The sequence below is a fragment of the Pinus tabuliformis genome, chromosome 1_2 (genome assembly GCF_031772625.1).
Source record: "Pinus tabuliformis cultivar Carrire ecotype Pingquan chromosome 1_2, CPIR1, whole genome shotgun sequence".
Lineage (NCBI taxonomy): Eukaryota > Viridiplantae > Streptophyta > Pinopsida > Pinales > Pinaceae > Pinus > Pinus tabuliformis.
In genome coordinates this window covers 610,551,726-610,562,381 of record NC_142298.1, presented here as the reverse complement: position 1 = coordinate 610,562,381, position 10,656 = coordinate 610,551,726, and positions in this window count along the sequence as shown.

Here is a 10,656-nt window from a genome sequence, read left to right as displayed (position 1 = left end):
TTCCGGGATCACGCATCGCAAATAGTCACATACCAACCCTCAATGGTCTATTCACCCAAGAAATGTCTCCACCCCCAGTCCTCCTTCCCGATGAGTGCGAGTGATTCGGAAAGATGGGACTGGAACCCAGGGGGCATGCATCCTGGTCTGCTTCGGGCAGAGGAAACCTTGGGTATAAGGTAGAATTTCCACGAAAGAATATGACTATTCCGTACCCCGTCTGAAGAAGGAAGAGGGGTTGTTCTGGAACAGGATTCTTTTGTCAAGGTTACTTGTTTGACAAAGGTCATTCACCATTGTCTACTTCGGTAGACAGTGCCGAGGAGATGTTTTCGTTTGATGGTGTTAACAAAATAATCTTTGGGTAACCAGAAAGAGGTATGCCTCTCTCGGTGAAACGAAAGTTTTGGCGGAAAGAAGTAGGGGTAACCTTGAAACTCTGTCTGATACCTGGGGACATGCAACCTTTTGGAGTGCAAGCAAGGGACGACTATTTATTTTTTAAATTTTTAGGTCCTCCCTTTAAACCTATAGGTCTAACCCTTTAAACTCGTAGGATTAGCCGTTTCCAAACTTGCATAAAGAAAGGGTATGAGGAGCATAACTTTGTGAGATAAAGCTCCATAAAAAATAGCTATCTCACAGGAGACATTCTTATCTTATGACTGGTATATCGAGCAGTTTTACAGCGGAATTTATGCTCGTTAAAAAATAGAAAAGCGAGATCCGAGCAGTTTTAGCACATAGTTCATGCTCGTTAAAAAATAAACATAAGATTGAGAAAGAGTTTCCTCCAGAGTTTAAGCTCATTAAAAAATGAACCTATTCCAGTAAATAACCATTGTGATCGTAAATTTATTAGCCATAAAAAGCCTTGGTCGTGTTTGCACCCGCCACCTCCATTCCATTTGGCCAATCGTTCACCTCCATATGATTGTTTACCCATTTTGAGGAACAGCTGCGAAGGGTGATTTCACTTAGCCATCCTTGTGACACTGCCGTGATTGGAAAATTCCAACCTGTACCTGGAATCTGCTGCTATCCCTGCTTATCACTCGTTCCTCAAAAGATGAGTCTTCTTTGAGCTCTTTTCTCCTGACTCGTAAAATATGAAAAGTTTGCCGAGTTTTGGCCTTCCAGCTCGTTAAAGTGACCGGAAGAGCTATCCCTCCTCTAGATTTTAATCTTTTTGGACCTGAGGGATTATTGCACAAAAAGGTCGAGCGCTTGTTTTATTCGGCTCGTTAAAATTATCGAAAACTCATCCCTTCTGTATTGTTTTATACTTTTTCAGACTTAAGGGATTAGATGACGAAAAAGGAATTTTGGAGTTGACTTTCTATACCTTTTCAGACTCTCTAAAAATGAAAAGGACCGAGTTTTCCTTGTCGTTAGACTCGTTAAAATGATTAAATAGCGACAAACTTGTCTTTAGAAGAGAACGAGTTTCCCTATCGCTAGGCTCGTTAAAACATAGCGATGGGCTTGCCCGAAGGGCAGGTTATAGAACAAGCATATGTTATCCTCCTCAAGCTTGACAAAAATAAAGAGGTACTGGTCAGAAATGACTGGGGAAAAATTGGGAGAACCTCCAAAGCTTTAATGGTAGCAAGTCGCTCTTGAACATGACACTTTGTCCTCCGTATCACATCGGGTTGGGTTATTTCATTCACCGGTCTCATCACCATGGTCCTCGCCAAACCATCCACTTTTGGGGTAATGCTACCGATCCATCACATCAGTGTCGTTATATGTTCAAGAGATGTTGTTCAGAAAGAGTCAACCGTGTCCCATCCACTGCCATACATTATCCTTCATCCACCCATGATCGCCACCCTGAATCATATTTCACAGATTGTTTTCACCTCCACTAAAATCATTAGCTCCGTTCCGTGTCACTGATGTGGGATTCATTAAGGCCCTCCTTTGACGGATCGCTTCTTGTCGACTTCAGCTCATTATCCAAGAAGTTGATCTAGGAACAACCCCCTCAGTACTTTGAAGCTTGCATGCCTCAATGGCAAGTTTCTCACTTCCGGCGACAGGTATACATCAATGACCTTCGACCAGAAGATTTTGCGTGGTGTTCGACGCCAAGTCCTTTATTCACACCACGTGAATTGTACTGCAGTACCTTGAGGGTCATTATCATTATCGGTGATTCCTCTCGCGCTTGTTAACGGTTTACATCATTGACCGGTAATCAAGCGATGTCTTTCCATGTTCGACTTTATCGCAATTCTCACATGGATCGACTTGTACTTAGAGTGAAGATCGAACGAGTTTGAAGACCCCGGATCTAGTTTCATCCATCCGGGCTGCGATATATATTCAGGAAATATAAAGACATTTAATATGTACATCATTGCAGCAGATGATCATCCTACTCAAAGGATGATAATTTTAGCAGAGAATTATCAGTCTACCATCAGACGATCGTCTGTTCTATGTACCAAAATGAATTTATAAAGCTGAGCATGGGAATGCCCGCCTCAGCTAGATCATGAAAGCAGATTGAATCATAATGTATTGTATTGTATTTTATTACAGGTCACCTCTCAGCGATTGAATGAACTTCGGATCCTCCTGATAAAGCATTTCACCCGATAAATGACCTCATACTTTAGGGGGCAACTGTTATAGACATTTTTGTGCCTTACAGCATGAAGCATGAAATGTCAATAATCTGAGGGATCCAAAGCCCCTAAACATGTTGTTCCTACCCCTAGAGGAACAAGGTCAGCAAACCACAGCACTAAATATCAGTTCTCCACCTGAAAACACTCAAAAACAAGCTAATTTTGGATCATGTCAACTGCTCCACTGAGCATCTGCGCTGAATGTCAACTGCTCCACTCTGTACCTGCACTGAATGTCAAAAGCAATGAAGGCTACCTGCGCTGGGCGAGATTGGCCAAGTGGCACAGTCATTCCTCAAGGTGTCAAATGCCCAGGAAGCTTCCAAAATGACACTTGGATCAGGGAATTCGCCTTGTGATGAGTAAGGGGATCTAGATCTCCAAGTGGAAGCAAGAAACTCCAAGTGGACTCAAGAACTGAAGAATAACTGAAGTGGGAGAGGACACTAGTCAGCTTCATGCCAGCCTCAAGCTGACTCATCCTTTCTCCAAATCTCCTATATATAGAGCTCTCTCATGAGGTCTAGGGAGGCTGGAATCTTGTGAATGTAAGGAAGTGCTGTTGGTTTGAGTATAGAACTATTGGGTGATTTGCTTGAAGGAGGTGAAGAGGAGATTTCTTTCTGCTGGGAGGTGTTGCTGGATTGGGCCTCTAATGGTTGTAACACTCTCAGAACTTTACTTCTTCCATTAATAAAGCATTTGAGGTTCTTCTATATGCATGTGTCTCAATGGCGTATTGATACTTGTATATTTGATTTATTCTAATCCTTGAATCAATTATGAATGTATGCTGCTTGTAGTTTTCCTCTCTTGTTATTTTGCAGGATCTTGGTGTAGCTGGGCCAGTGAAAGAGCAAGGAGCTGGGAGCAAGCAGCAAAGAGGGAAGATTGGATCAATCATTAGCGGAAGACAACGGTTAGTGGATCTCTTTCTCCTCTCTCTTACATCTCATAAAGAAGTAATCTTGAATAGCTTTGCATTCGGTTGTTGCTGAGGTACTATCACCCTTAGAGTGGGATAGGGTCATTCCGTATTGGATACTTTTCCCAACAACAAATTCATATTAGTGGGATTGGTACTATTTTTTAACGAGCATAAATTCCGCGGTAAAACTGCTCGATATACCAGTCATAAGATAAGAATGTCTCCTGTGAGATAGCTATTTTTTATGGAGCTTTATCTCACGAAGCTATGCTCCTCATACCCTTTCTTTATGCAAGTTTGGAAACGGCTAATCCTACGAGTTTAAAGGGTTAGACCTACAGGTTTAAAGGGAGGACCTAAAAATTTAAAAAATAAATAGTCGTCCCTTGCTTGCACTCCAAAAGGTTGCATGCCCCCAGGTATAAGACAGAGTTTCAAGGTTACCCCTACTTCTTTCCGCCAAAACTTTCGTTTCACCGAGAGAGGCATACCTCTTTCTGGATACCCAAAGATTGTTTTGTTAACACCATCAAACGAAAACATCTCCTCGGCACTGTCTACCGAAGTAGACAATGGTCTCAGAACTTTACTTCTTCCATTAATAAAGAATTTGAGGTTCTTCTATATGCATGTGTTTCAATGGCGTATTGATACTTGTATATTTGATTTATTCTAATCCTTGAATCAATTATGAATGTATGCTTCTTGTAGTTTCCCTCTCTTGTCATTTTACAGGATCTTGGTGTAGCTGGGTCAGTGAAAGAGCAAGGAGCTGGGAGCAAGCAGCAAAGAGAGAAGATTGGATCAATCATTAGCGGAAGATAACGGTTAGTGGATCTCTTTCTCTCTCTTACATCTCATAAAGAAGTAATCTCGAATAGCTTTGCATTCAGTTGTTGCTGAGGTACTATCACCCTTAGAGTGGGATAGGGTCAATCCGTATTGGATACTTTTCCCAACAACAAATTGGCGACTCTGCTGGGGATCGTATCTTGTTGGTTGTTTGTGTTTTTGCTATTCATTTCATAAACACAGGGAGTACCGAATCGAACTGCATTTGGATCTTTCAAATGCAAAGTAGAGGGCAGCTACTCTAGCTCAGTTTCTGGGCAAGTTTATGATTTGAAGAGCTGATCCACAAGGACTCTAAATAGCTCTTAGTGATATCTTTTCATCCTCCTTTTCATCCCTTAGTGTGTACTTGACTGATAGCTTTTGATTTGGCCAAAAACTATGAATTTTTGAGCAATCTGTGACCCAGAAACCAAGAGAAACGAAAGTTTCGTTCTTCAGTGCAGGCTGTGTGAAGGCTGTCTGCATTTCAGCGCAGTTCCCGAAGGGGCTACCTACGCTGAAGGTCAAACTGCCAGTGTACCACCTGCGCTGAACCAGGCTTGCCTTGTGCTACTGGGGTTTCCTACTGTTTCTTGCCCTGTTTTCACCCTTGTTTTTGCAGCCTGTTACCAGTCAATGTACCTATCTGAAACCAACTTTCCTTGCCACTATTCCGCCTCAGTTGTATAAAGAAACTGTGTTTGTTCTTTGTGTATTTCTTATATCATTTACAGTTTCCCATAACGAAAGTGAACTAGTCTTGCTGTGGCCTCTTAGATCTAGACCTGTGATAAAGTGTCGTTTTGATCTTAAGAGTTAGTTTGTTTGCTGTTCATAGCTGATTGAGCTTTTGCTTTCGTCATATGGTTTGAGTTTATATATTTCTAGTGTCGAAACAAGTGAATCTTAAGGTGTCTTTTGATTTTGGACAAGCTTGTTTGCTTTCACTTGAAATTGAATTCAAAGTTATACAACAGCTTTCTTTTTGTGTCGCACAAACATTAAGAAAGAGAAAAGAAATACCTGCATTGTGCATGTGCATAATGACAGTTTGCATGTTGATTTAGGAAAAAGTGCATTAGTGTGTGCTCTATGATCTGTGTGAAAAGATGTTGTCTTTCTTTTCCCTCAGTAGTTAAGATTTTCAAAGTTGAAAGATTGAAAAGCTTTCTTATCATCTTAGACTGCATTTAGGAGTGTTACTATACATCTCGTGGTGATCCATAAAGGCAAACTGCTAAACAAGATCAACCTTAAAATAAATTGAATTTACATAACAACGCATTGAAACATAACGCAAACACATAGAGGTCTAAGCTAGAGACGTGTTCCGGCGCCGTTAAACGTGATATCTTAGCGTTGAGTGGTTGGGTGATTCCTCCATGGTGAAGCGATAAGTATCAATACGGACTTGTGCTCCCACGTACCGTCGCGTATATATTGGGAGACCCCTATAGGAAAAAAGCCTTTATCCATAGGAAACCGTGTCGGCCGCCCTACTGATCGCAATGCAGTGAACACAACATTCACGAAGATCGACCACTCGTACCGTAAAACGTATTCTGTGGTTTTGCGAAAAGTTTGGCACACCCTCTGCCTAGAACTCCAGAGCAGTTTCTTTTGGCCTTTTTCAAACTCTATAACTGAAAAAGTCCATCCGAGCATTTGTCACTTCGGGCTCGTTAAAACATCGAAGGAGACTAGAGTCATCTTTAGCTTTTTCTCGACTCTTAAAAAGTGAAAAAGCAAGTTGTGTCTAAAGCGTCGTTATAAAATTTATTTTAAACGGAACATAATCACCTCCTATTCCTACGTTGATCTTTAGGTTGAGAACATGGAACGCCCCAACCAAGGAATTACACATGATGGAAATCCTAGTCCTTTCTCCTCTTGGGGAGAAGTTGGTGCGCCCCACATGGCCACATTGTCATTTCCAGGACTGACAATTGGCCTGCCAATTTGGCTATTCTCAACCAATGTAGTTCAGAACACCATGGTTCCTGAACAGTCGAGTCAACAGTTAGATCAGTCTAGAGCTGCCCACCAGCCTTCTACTTCCTATAACTCTTCCTCTAATCCTTCATCTTCGCAAGGTAGAGCTGGCAAAAGCCAAGCTCCCATGGAGAAGAAGGAGAAGAAGAAGAAAGAGAAGAAGAAGAAGGAGCCTAAGGCGACTGGGGGCAAGCAAAAGACATCTGACAAAAATCCACACACAGCACAGACCGGGCCTAAATCGCCATGTGTCATATGTAGAGGAGACAACTTCCATAGAGATTGTCCCTGTATTCCCCGGATACTAAGGGACTGGTCCCCTCGGTTGCACAATTCGGGAGCATCAACCTCTGATAGCCATGTTGAATGCTTACCGTCAACCAGCGAAAGTGAAGGTTCAAGACAAAGAGGGGGAATAAGATCCCCCTGCAAACTGTGTAAAGGCGATCACGCCATCCACCGTTGTCCCTTCTTAGACGAAGCGAAGAGAGTTTTGGAAGATCGCCCGGTTTCACCGGTGAGATTTCCTCCTGGATACAAAAAACTCATGCCAAGTCCTTCGTTGGTTGAAAATACAGCTGGCCCGCTCAAGTGGTCAGCTGAAGCGTCAGTCATTGAAAATGAACCTACTGAATCCAGACTAGACGAAAGTCTAAAGGTCGATACGGCAGTTGACCCGGTTCTGCCTTCAGAGGTTTCATCTTCAAATGACACCGTCACTGAAGATTCATCTTCAAATGACACCCTCACTGAAGAGAATAAGGATGACACCATCCAGATTCTTTTCATCAACACAGACTCTGATGAGCATCAGGGCAATGCGCCCATTCCTTTATCGTAGGAAGGAACATCGTCAGGGTCATATCCGGCCGTGTATTCGGTCCCACCACCAAGCAACCTGGTTGTGTCCTTTGATTGGAACCAACTAGGCAGACCCCGGTTACCACCCAGTATACCATTCAAAATCATAGTCCAAATTTACAGAATGGTAATGGCTGGAACTATCATTGATGAAGGGGCATCTGTGAGTATCCTTTCCTCTATTGCTTGGAAAGCACTGGGTTCCCCAGAGCTTTTGCCTGAGATAAGAAATCTCTCGGGTTTTGATAAAGGAACCAGTCGACCATTAGGGATCCTCCCCAATGTGCCTGTTACATTGAAAGGGAAGACCGTTTAAATGAACGTGATGGTCGTTCAAGGACCCTTGGATTATAACCTACTCCTTGGACGAGACTATATATATTGCATGGGAGCTATAGTCTCCTCACTCTTTAGAGTAATGTGTTTTCCACACGAAGGAAGAATGGTCAAGCTCGTAGACCAACTTTCATTTCCGGGATCACGCATCGTAAATAGTCACATACCAACCCTCAATGGTCTATTCACCCAAGAAATGTCTCCACCCCCAGTCCTCCTTCCCGATGAGTGCGAGTGATTCGGAAAGATGGGATTGGAACCCAGGGGGCATGCATCCTGGTCTGCTTCGGGCAGAGGAAACCTTGGGTATAGGGTAGAATTTCCGCGAAAGAATATGACTAGTCCGTACCCCGTCCGTTGATGGAAGAGGGGTTGTTCTAGAACAGGATTCTTTTGTCAAGGTTACTTGTTTGACAAAGGTCATTCACCATTGTCTACTTCGGTAGACAGTGCCGAGGAGATGTTTTCGTTTGATGGTGTTAACAAAACAATCTTTGGGTAACCAGAAAGAGGCAAACCTCCCTCAATAAGATTACTGTTTTGTCTTTGAGTAGTGTTCTTCTCTTGTCGCAAGTAGCTGCTCTCTTGTCGCAAGTAGTTGTTCTCTTGCGATCTTGCAAAAGAGCTGTCAAAAGTTGGGCCGACGGGAAGACAAGTACCGCGTAAGACCCGTTAAAAATAACGAGAAGACAAGTATCGTTAGCATTAGACTAGCAAGACGACAAGTAGCTGTGAACACCCAAAGAAAAGCAGAAGTGGGGGAGAGGAAGGGCATCCTTGAAATTGTATTTTATACCTGGGGGCATGCAAACCTTTTGGAGTGCAAGCAAAGAGCCGTTATTTATCTGCTTTTAGGATTAGCCGTTTCCAAACTTGCATAAAGAAAGGATATGGGGCAAAGGTCAAACTTTGCCACATTAGGAGCATAGCTTCGTGAGATAAAGCTCCATAAAAAATAGCTATCTCACAGGAGACATTCTTATCTTATGACTGGTATATCAAGCAGTTTTACCGCGGAATTTATGCTCGTTAAAAAATAGAAAAGCGAGATCCGAGCAGTTTTAGCACATAGTTCATGCTCGTTAAAAAATAAACATAAGATTGAGCAGTGTTTTGGCGCATTCAAGCTCTTTAAAAAATGAACCCAGTACCGGTAAATAACCATTGTGATCGTAAAATTATTAGCCATAAAAAGCCTTGGTCGTGTTTTCACCTGCCACCTCCATTTCATTTGGCCAATCGTTCACCTCCATATGATTGTTTACCCATTTTGAGGAACAGCTGCGAAGAGTGATTTCACCTAGCCATCCTTGTGACACTGCCGTGATTGGAAAATTCCAACCTGTACCTGGAATCTGCTGCTATCCCTGTTTATCACTCGTTCCTCAAAAGACGAGTCTTCTTTGAGCTCTTTTCTCCTGACTCGTAAAATATGAAAAGTTTGCCGAGTTTTGGCCTTCCAGCTCGTTAAAGTGACCGGAAGAGCTATCCCTCCTCTAGATTTTAATCTTTTTGGACCCGAGGGATTATTACACAAAAAGGTCGAGCGCTTGTTTTATTCGGCTCGTTAAAGTTATCGAAAACTCATCCCTTCTGTATTGTTTTATACTTTTTCGGACTTAAGGGATTAGATGACGAAAAAGGAATTTTGGAGTTAACTTTCTGTACCTTTTCAGACTCTCCAAAAATTAAAAGGACCGAGTTTTCCTTGTCGTTAGACTCGTTAAAATGATTAAATAGCGACAAACTTGTCTTTAGACAAGAACGAGTTTCCCTATCGCTAGGCTCGTTAAAACATAGCGATGGGCTTGCCCGAAGGGTAGGTTATAGAAAAAGCATATGTTATCCTCCTCAAGCTTGACAAAAATAAAGAGGTACTGGTCAGAAATGACTGGGGAAAAATTGGGAGAACCTCGAAGCTTTAATGGTAGCAAGTCGCTCTTGAACATGACACTTTGTCCTCCGTATCACATCGGGTTGGGTTGTTTCATTCACCGGTCTCATCACCATGGTCCTCGCCAAACCATCCACATTTGGGGTAATGCTACCGATCCATCACATCAGTGTCGTTATATGTTCAAGAGATGTTGTTCAGAAAGAGTCAACAGTGTCCCATCCACTGCCATACATTATCCTTCATCCACCCATGATCGCCACCCTGAATCATATTTCACAGATTGTTCTCACCTCCACTAAAATCATTAGCTCCGTTCCGTGTCACTGATGTGGGATTCATTAAGGCCCTCCTTTGACGGATCGCTTCTTGTCGACTTCAGCTCATTATCCAAGAAGTTGATCTAGGGACAAACCCCCCAGTACTTTGAAGCTTGCATGCCTCAATGGCAAGTTTCTCACTTCCGGCGACAGGTATACATCAATGACCTTCGACCAGAAGATTTTGCGTGGTGTTCGACGCCAAGTCCTTTATTCACACCACGTGAATTGTACTGCAGTACCTTGAGGTTCATTATCATTATCGGTGATTCCTCTCGCGCTTGTTAACGGTTTACATTATTGACCGGTAATCAAGCGATGTCCTTCCATGTTCGACTTCAGCGCAATTCTCACATGGATTGACTTGTACTTAGAGTGAAGATCGAACGAGTTTGAAGACCCCGGATCTAGTTTCATCCATCCGAGCTGCGATATATATTCAGGAAACATAAAGACATTTGATATGTACATCATTACAGCAGATGATCATCCTACTCAAAGGATGATAATTTCAGCAGAGAATTATCAGTCTACCATCAGACGATCGTCTGTTATATGTACCAAAATGAATTTATAATGCTGAGCATGGGAATGCCCGCCTTAGCTAGATCATGAAAGCAGAATGAAAAATAATGTATTGTATTGTATTTTATTACAGGTCACCTCTCATCGATTGAATGAACTTCGGATCCTCCTGATAAAGCATTTCACCCGATAAACGACCTCATACTTTAGGGGGCAACTGTTATAGACATTTTTGTGCCTTACAGCATGAAGCATGAAATGTCAATAATATAAGGGATCCAAAGTCCCTAAACATGTTGTTCCTACCCCTAGAGGAACAAGGTCAGC